Raw genomic sequence first — 7400 nt, 5'->3', positions numbered from 1 at the left:
CAACATTAGATGATTCATTTTCGTTCTCGCGTTTGCTTCAATATATGTCAAATGGACATACCCGGCTTCATACACAACGAACTACTAGTTGTTTAGCTGCCAGTGGTGGCCACAGATATCGATGGCCAGTAACTTATCCTCTAGCTAAGCAGTTTGCAGATAGCATACCTTTTTATGTTAAAGAGGCTATAGAATTGCCTTGTCGTGAAGGATTTTGGTAGGTCCTGAAGTCAGTATCAGGGTAACAGATGGATGAGCAATGATCGGCAAGGACGAACAGTAGGCCTAAACAATAATTACCTGGTCAGGACACCTGCACAGAAGACAAAACTAAAATAGAAACAAAAAAGCATAAAACTAGTAAGACTGTATAGGGATTATATAAGCCAAAATTTGCTTAACGTTATCGTCGAAAAGAGCTTACGTTACGGGGAGGAACACACCATATGAGTATATTCGTCAAAAACTCCGTTATTGAAGTTCTCCTACGACAAATTATTTATTTTCGAACTGATATTAATCCTATGGAGATCTCAAAGGGGCAAACTTGTGGGCGAGTTTCGTGCAAAAAAACCTGCCGGTCGACTAAAGTGAAGAAAAAGTTTGTGATTATAGCTAAAAAAAACTCGATGCTTTGAAATCAGAATACAGAAACAGTTTTCCAGAGCTTACTTAACTGTATTAAAGCCTAGTTATATATTTTGGTTGTTATATATGATTCTGGCACAAATATAACGTGCTTATTATAATTGATCTATGACCCTGATTATTCGATATTGTTGCTTCATCCCAACAAGGTGTGAAGCAGATAAAATAGTAAAAATTTCCTTCAAAAACGAATACGATGACATGTTGTTGACCTGTATAGTCCCTAGGCTTATCACGTACTATAACTCAATGTAGTGATCGTTATGCAAGAAGACGTGTTGTTAGTTTTTCTTCGAAAATACAGCTTTAAGACAGACTTTGAACTTGTCCTAGAAAAACGACGTAGTTATGATGCGTCTTTATCGTACTATGAATGTTTAATGAAATGAAAAAAAAAAGCCTTAATTGATCCGTGTAACCTTTTGACATTTAATCGAGGAGAAAGCTGCGCATTTGAAAAATTTACAACTTCTACAGTAATAACATTTTACATCAATATCCCTTTAATAGAAAAACAAAGTGGCCCATATAGCTCCTGAGCCATATGGCCACTATGCCGTATAGCTCTTGGGCCTATCCTACCAATAGCCTTATCTTTTCTTAACATGCAAACTCACGATAACAACGACTTGATCTGCGCGAGCTGCTTACATCGACAGTGAGACGAGGAGTTTTTTTCCTGTCTAATGAAATTGTGTAATCGTTCAATTTCAGTGTCCTATATTACATGGCAGGTGAACAGAGTAAAAGCATTGCTTACTTAAGCTATAACATTCGGAGAACTAAAGGTAAGTCTTTATGTCTATGGTCTAGCTTGTGACTCTTTTAACGCTTTGCTCCAATGCATAACATATGCAATACGGACAGCCTCCTATCTGTCTCAGTATGGGAAGCATAGTAAATAAATTATCGAACACCCAATTGACCTTTCCCTGCTCAATCGCTACTAAGAAGGAAAACACATTTTTATATGTGGCTTCCTTTTATTGGAGGAAGATGGGAGCGTGACTCCGAGAAGACCGAAGGCTAAGCATGTTTGAATAAGCTAACTTCGAAAACGAACGTGACTACAAACAGGCGCTATTCGACGCTATTCTATTGCCTCATCTATACCGGAGAATATACAGAGTGACACCCATCGATATGCATACACCTTATATCTATCAGTGGTTCACAACGAAGAATAGCCACAAAAGGAAACACCGCGACCGATTCGAGCAAAGATCTATTTGCCTCAAGAGAACAGCTTTGCATTGAGCGCTCACCTATGCCTACCTTGTCAATAGTGCCCCGCATGCTACCATTATCTATTGTCGTCTGTTTGATAGCCTCAATCTAACGAAACGAATACATGAATAAATAGATGCATGCCTTACTCTTACTGAATGGTTTGCGCAGCGGTCACGCTGAGGGCGTGCCGCAAGCTTCCTTTGCCAGAAAGACTCATCCGAGCCGCAGTGCATGCCACAATAACGGTTCGAATTTGGCCTGACAGGACCCCTGATGGACCTGATGGTTGAAGTCAGCACCTTGCTAAATACTAGCACTTCGGTAAAAGCAGAGCATTTCGATCGGCCGCAGGTGGGCGCCAAGTTGCTAGACTAGTTACAAGTAAGGCGTCATGACGTCAGCCGAATAACTACGATGTATATATACGTATATTTATCTGAGGCCGTGTCTGTTTCTTTGTCCCACCGCGTCTGAAAGCGCCAAGAAGCCCAGGGCAAGACTCAGTTGCTGCGTGTGTCTGCTTTGTTTACTAACAGGGGCAAAAGCTATGACGACGCCAGCGGTCTACATGCCAACAGGAAGAGGTAGATGGCAAGGAAAAAAGTACGAGGCGGCGACGCACTATTGGCTGCGATCGCTCATCGGACCATTTACTACCACCACTAGTACCTCCAACTGGATACCCTTCCCATATGACCCCTTTGTCTGTGTGTGACCCTAACGGAGGCTTTCGAAAAGGTCTAATGAAAACGCAGGGTCTGGTCCAGTGTCATCTAAGTGAGGTTTTTAAGATACACGAGATTACTCGCCGCGCGCGTTTCCTTAGTGTTGAACGTCGTCTGATCAGAAAAAGAAATACATGCTAGCCTTTACGTGTCAATACAGAGGTAACCTTTGCTACTCTGTATAGATTATCTTTTGGCTCTTTGTGTAAACATTTAATTTGTACAATTGAAGTTCATGAACTAGGTTTAGCCGAGAGAATGAAGTTGGCAGAGTTTAAGGAAAATACGTTTTCTTTTGGGTTCGTGCTAACGAAGTAAGTCTCGGAAGATTAACTCGGCTCCAGGGTTCAGAAATTCTCAAGTAACCAAGATAATCGACCAAGTGATTATAATTTTCCGTATCGATACGATAGTCAATGATCCCGTATTAGCTATGTAATTATCATTTATCTAAAATAATCTTCAGGGAACGGTATCACAGGTAATTCTATCATGGATATAATAATCTAGAAGCGGACTATAGTAGGCAAACGAAAGCTATTCTAAAAGTTGAGCCAGTTAAACTTTTTGATTTTTGCCATGGCTTATATCAAATGAAAGAAAGACATTTTATTTCAAAATAAACGAAATAATTTAGTGCCTATTCATTTCAACTAAAACATATCTATAGAAGTGCCCTAATTTTCCGTTGGAGCTCTACTCGTTCAAAGGACAGCAATGGCTTAGACCAGGTAGTTTCTCCACAGAGTTACTCTTCTAAACGAGAAGCGTCGTTGTCAAGAGGCGTGCTTTTCCCTCTTGACAGACACTCTATGATGGTCAGATCTTGACAGCGCAATATGGACTTGGACCAAAGGGACAAATGAAAAGTTTGAAAGGGCATCTATCTAAGGTTTCCTGTTTGGCTGTTGAAGTTCCTGTTGAACATGGACACTCGTCTTCAATCATTCGGAGCCTCCCTTTTCGATCAACTTTTCTTCCGTCTTGCCGTTTGCGGAGATGTGGAAGGCTAAAAGAGTTTCATTGAGGGGTTCACTCCAACATAATTCGTTCGTTCCCGACAATCGAAGTCGATCTAAGCTACTCTGTTGCTCAGCCTCAGTTGATCACTGATAGAGAGAAAATGTATTTTCGATAGAACGGTTACAAAGCCCAACGATAATATTTAATCAAATGTATTATAGGGCAATAGATATTTTCTTTTTTGTTTAGTTATGTTCGCTCAATGAACTAGTCAATCCAATAAATAGAAAGCATTTCTCTCTCCAACAATAACGTTATTTTCCTTGTCCCTTCAATATCGCTCCCTTACCAATATCGAATGCCTCTTTGACCTTTAACGTCCTTGGAAGAAGTCGTTGCTGTCCTTATCAGTCAAGCAGAACCATAGAACTATCTTGGGTTTGGTTTATGGACTGAAACCGGAGTGCGAAAGTTGCATCCAAGTGCCCCCACAGGTCAAAATAATGAACCCAAGAGGCCAGGTTATTTTCGAAAGCTATTGACATTGCTGGACCATAGGCCAGACGTAAAAGTCTTTCTTCGTTGGAGTAAGACATGTAGCAATAACGGGCAGTTTGCGTGATTAGCTCTGCATGACACGTAGCTATGGTCATTTTCACCAAGTAGAAGCAGCATCGGGTGTGCGCTCTTTCTCAGTAAGCGGTGACACATATTTTTTCAGCTCGTTTCTCTTTCTCTCTCTTCGCCAGTTGTAGTGCCGTTAATGGTGGTGTTGTTCTTGTTGTTGTCGGCTTTCCTGGCAACAATGCATAGTACAACTAACTACCACTGGGACTCAAATAACGCCTGCAGATCCGCTACTAGTTGTATTATCCACGGCGCAGAAAGGAGTCGTGGTAACCACGTTCCCCCATCGTTCGCTACTTCGACGAATGTCGACCGGGTGTATCCAACGAACGCTAAGTTACCCTACCGCCAAACCAGTCTACATACAGTCTATAGCCCTAAGGCAGGCTGCTTACTTGTCGGAGGGAACCTGTCTGGCTTACTGGCACCCGGAAATTGCCAAGATTACGTTGGGGCTAATCGACAGTCAGGCGAAAGCGGACCCGTTTTCCCGGGATGAACGGCTACCGTTCATACGAGGCCATGTTGCCCTTTATGCCTTCTCCTATATCCACCACGCCTCAACCATTGGCTTGTTTCGCTAACTTGGTCTTTCGGTGGTCTGGCTTTTCTCTGGCCAAAGGCGTTCCATCAGGCCACCCGCTGCCGTTGCAGAAAGAGGGGCCTGGGGGTAGCGAGGGAAGCCAACACGCCTCGTGAACATAAAGGACGCAGGGGGATGCGTGATGTCGTGTTTATGTGCGCGTGGGCTAGCTCCGTTCGTTGTTCATGTCGGACAGAGGTTTTTGCCTCGGGGGACGTGATGAGACTGCATGGCACAGCTGCGTCGCATAGCGTAAATGTCCAACAGTGGGCAGTGGCAGATATCCTATAATACTGTAGAACTCTACAGTTATAGTGCACTCATGTGATATACTGATTTTTTTCTATCTTTCAAAGCTCAAAGTAGCCTAATTAACGCTAATCCTTTGCGCTACATATGAAAGACGATTGAAATGGCCCATGGTCGGAGGAGTTAATCATAGGTTTACATACAATCAAAGAACTACTGGATACCTTCGAACTTTCTTTCACAAAAAGTGTGTTTGGCACCACAGCATAACAGTCCCTGATATCTGTAGTTATATAAAAGATACCTGTTCAGTTATATTCTGTGCAGTCGATTCGTTACCATATAGTAGTAGTAAGCCTATAGGTCCCTGAATCGGCCCGAGGTTGGCTAATCGAAACCAAGCGTTCTCCTCTTACCCATTCACGTTCAGCAGCGCTTCTAATCGTATAGGAGATCTGGGATGTCCTGACAAGTGACAGCGAGGCTTCTCTAGTCGAGATGCAGGAAATATACACTGGTTAGCCATATGCTGTCACTCTTCGCGAGGATGTAACTCGGTTAAGGAAGGCAAAAGGACAGGTCGATTCGATTTGCCAGCGAAGTATTCGACAAAAAGGCTTCCATCTAGCGTTTCGTTTTGGTATAGGCTAGAGAAAAGGTTTTCTTGCCCCGTTCACTAACGAGAAGAGAGTCTTGTATGGGTAGGCCTGATTTGACATTCTGTTCTTCGGGCCTGGGTGCCTGAGTGGTGTCAATTGAAAGTATGTATATGCAAAGCTAAAAGAGCACAACTCGAAGGCCAGACATACTTTGCGACGTGATAGCTTTGCCTATCAGCTATAGGTTAAAGACAAATTATCCTTCCAACTCAAAAGAAAATTTGGTAACTCCATTGTAACAATTGGCAGTCGTTGCAGTAGAGTCAAGTGTTTTCAGCAAGAGTTACCACTTCTGGAGGTAGTGTCATTACAACAAAGGTATCACTTTAATATATGACGACAGACATGCTTACGACAGCGAAGATGAAACAGTGATATCAATTACTTATCGACAACTTATCAGTTCTTCAGACTTAACAATTTGTGTTAAATTTTATAGAATTTAAACAATTTCATAGTTAGTTATTTTTGGTATAGCTCCTAAATTGCAAAAAAAAAAAACTATAAAATATGTATCCACAAACAACAAAAGTACTCCGTTTGCTGCTAAAATCATTGAAAGCTACGCGATGACGCCAGGTCGGCAAGGAATAGCAATTATAATCAATGCAATAGAGCCAGACTATTAAGTTCGTAAAGTCATTGTTTCTACTTTCCCCACACCGCAGACCGTCAGCTTGCCAATTCTAGAGTAAAGTACTTAGCCTTGCAGTAATAAGGGCACCGAATATATTTAGCCCCCCTTCCTAGTAACCCCCTAGCTGTATATCACTCTCCCTCAGGCAGGTTTTTCGGTTGGCGCGGTATCCATTGGCTAGTCAATGTTTACCCGTGGAGCTCTAAAAATTGCTTTAAACAGCACTCACAGTCCTTCATGGTCCAGATGTCTGTGTCTTGATTTCTTCCCCACGCACCCCTCGCTCGGCCTCTGTGAAGCGCACCATATGTTGTGGTACTTTGTAACTGTTTAGCTTATCTCTCTTCATGTCGCCTGACTTGCTTTCGAATCACCGGGGCTGCCAGGCTGCCGCCAACAACCTTCACTCACTGCTACATGATTGCTAATATCTTTCGGTTTAGTTTTTCTCCGGCTGTGGCCGTTTTAGGGAGCTACGACTTGTCGGGAAATCAAAACACTCGCCTCTGTATGGCATCTTGAAACAAAACATCCTATAGTGCAATACAGTCATACGGTATTAAATCAAACAAGACCTTAGGGTGACCTTATGAACTTACCGCCCGGTGATAGGATCAATGAAGAAATAGGCGGTTTGCGATTATAGACTGGGCGCAATGAGACGAATAGCAAAAACGATAGTAAGATAAAAGCTGATCGAGAAATTCTCTCAATAGGTGTACTCTTCGTTCTTTGACTGCTAAGCAGTTCTGTGCTGTATGTGATAGGATTATTGTTCTCCAAATCTCAAAACGACCTCGACCGCGGGCGACAATATCTTCATATATAGTGTCGTAATCATAACTTACCATCCGAATGAAAAACTATTTAATATGAGAAAAATTGGTATTTACCTGAAAATGAAGGACGCTGTATTAAGTTTAATTGTAGAGTTAAAATATAATAAAAATAATGCAGCATCGATCCGCTGGGCAGTCGAGCCTTCTTTTAGGCAGCTGGGAGTTCGATATGTGTGTTCACACAAGAAAGCATAATATTACATTATAATTTATAGACTCTACCCGTTTATATCGTAGGCT

The 7400-nt window shown here is 42.1% G+C and overlaps 1 long non-coding RNA gene across 1 annotated transcript in view; it reads right to left on the bottom strand.

Annotated features, from left to right (window-relative positions):
* LOC147752186 (uncharacterized) overlaps nucleotides 1-2258 on the bottom strand; it is an 84154-nt gene extending 81896 nt beyond the window's left edge. Inside the window, exons 1-2 of the long non-coding RNA XR_015314785.1 lie at nucleotides 2025-2258; nucleotides 169-330 (exon numbers count right to left, since the gene is read on the bottom strand). This is a non-coding gene — a long non-coding RNA (uncharacterized LOC147752186). The remainder of the gene's footprint in view (nucleotides 1-168; nucleotides 331-2024) is intronic.
* Nucleotides 2259-7400: the final 5142 nt, after the last annotated feature.

This window comes from Varroa jacobsoni, unplaced genomic scaffold (genome assembly GCF_002532875.2).
Source record: "Varroa jacobsoni isolate VJ856 unplaced genomic scaffold, vjacob_1.0 scaffold_1428, whole genome shotgun sequence".
In the NCBI taxonomy this organism is placed as follows: Eukaryota; Metazoa; Arthropoda; class Arachnida; order Mesostigmata; family Varroidae; genus Varroa; species Varroa jacobsoni.
This window is presented reverse-complemented; position numbering and strand designations above follow the sequence as displayed.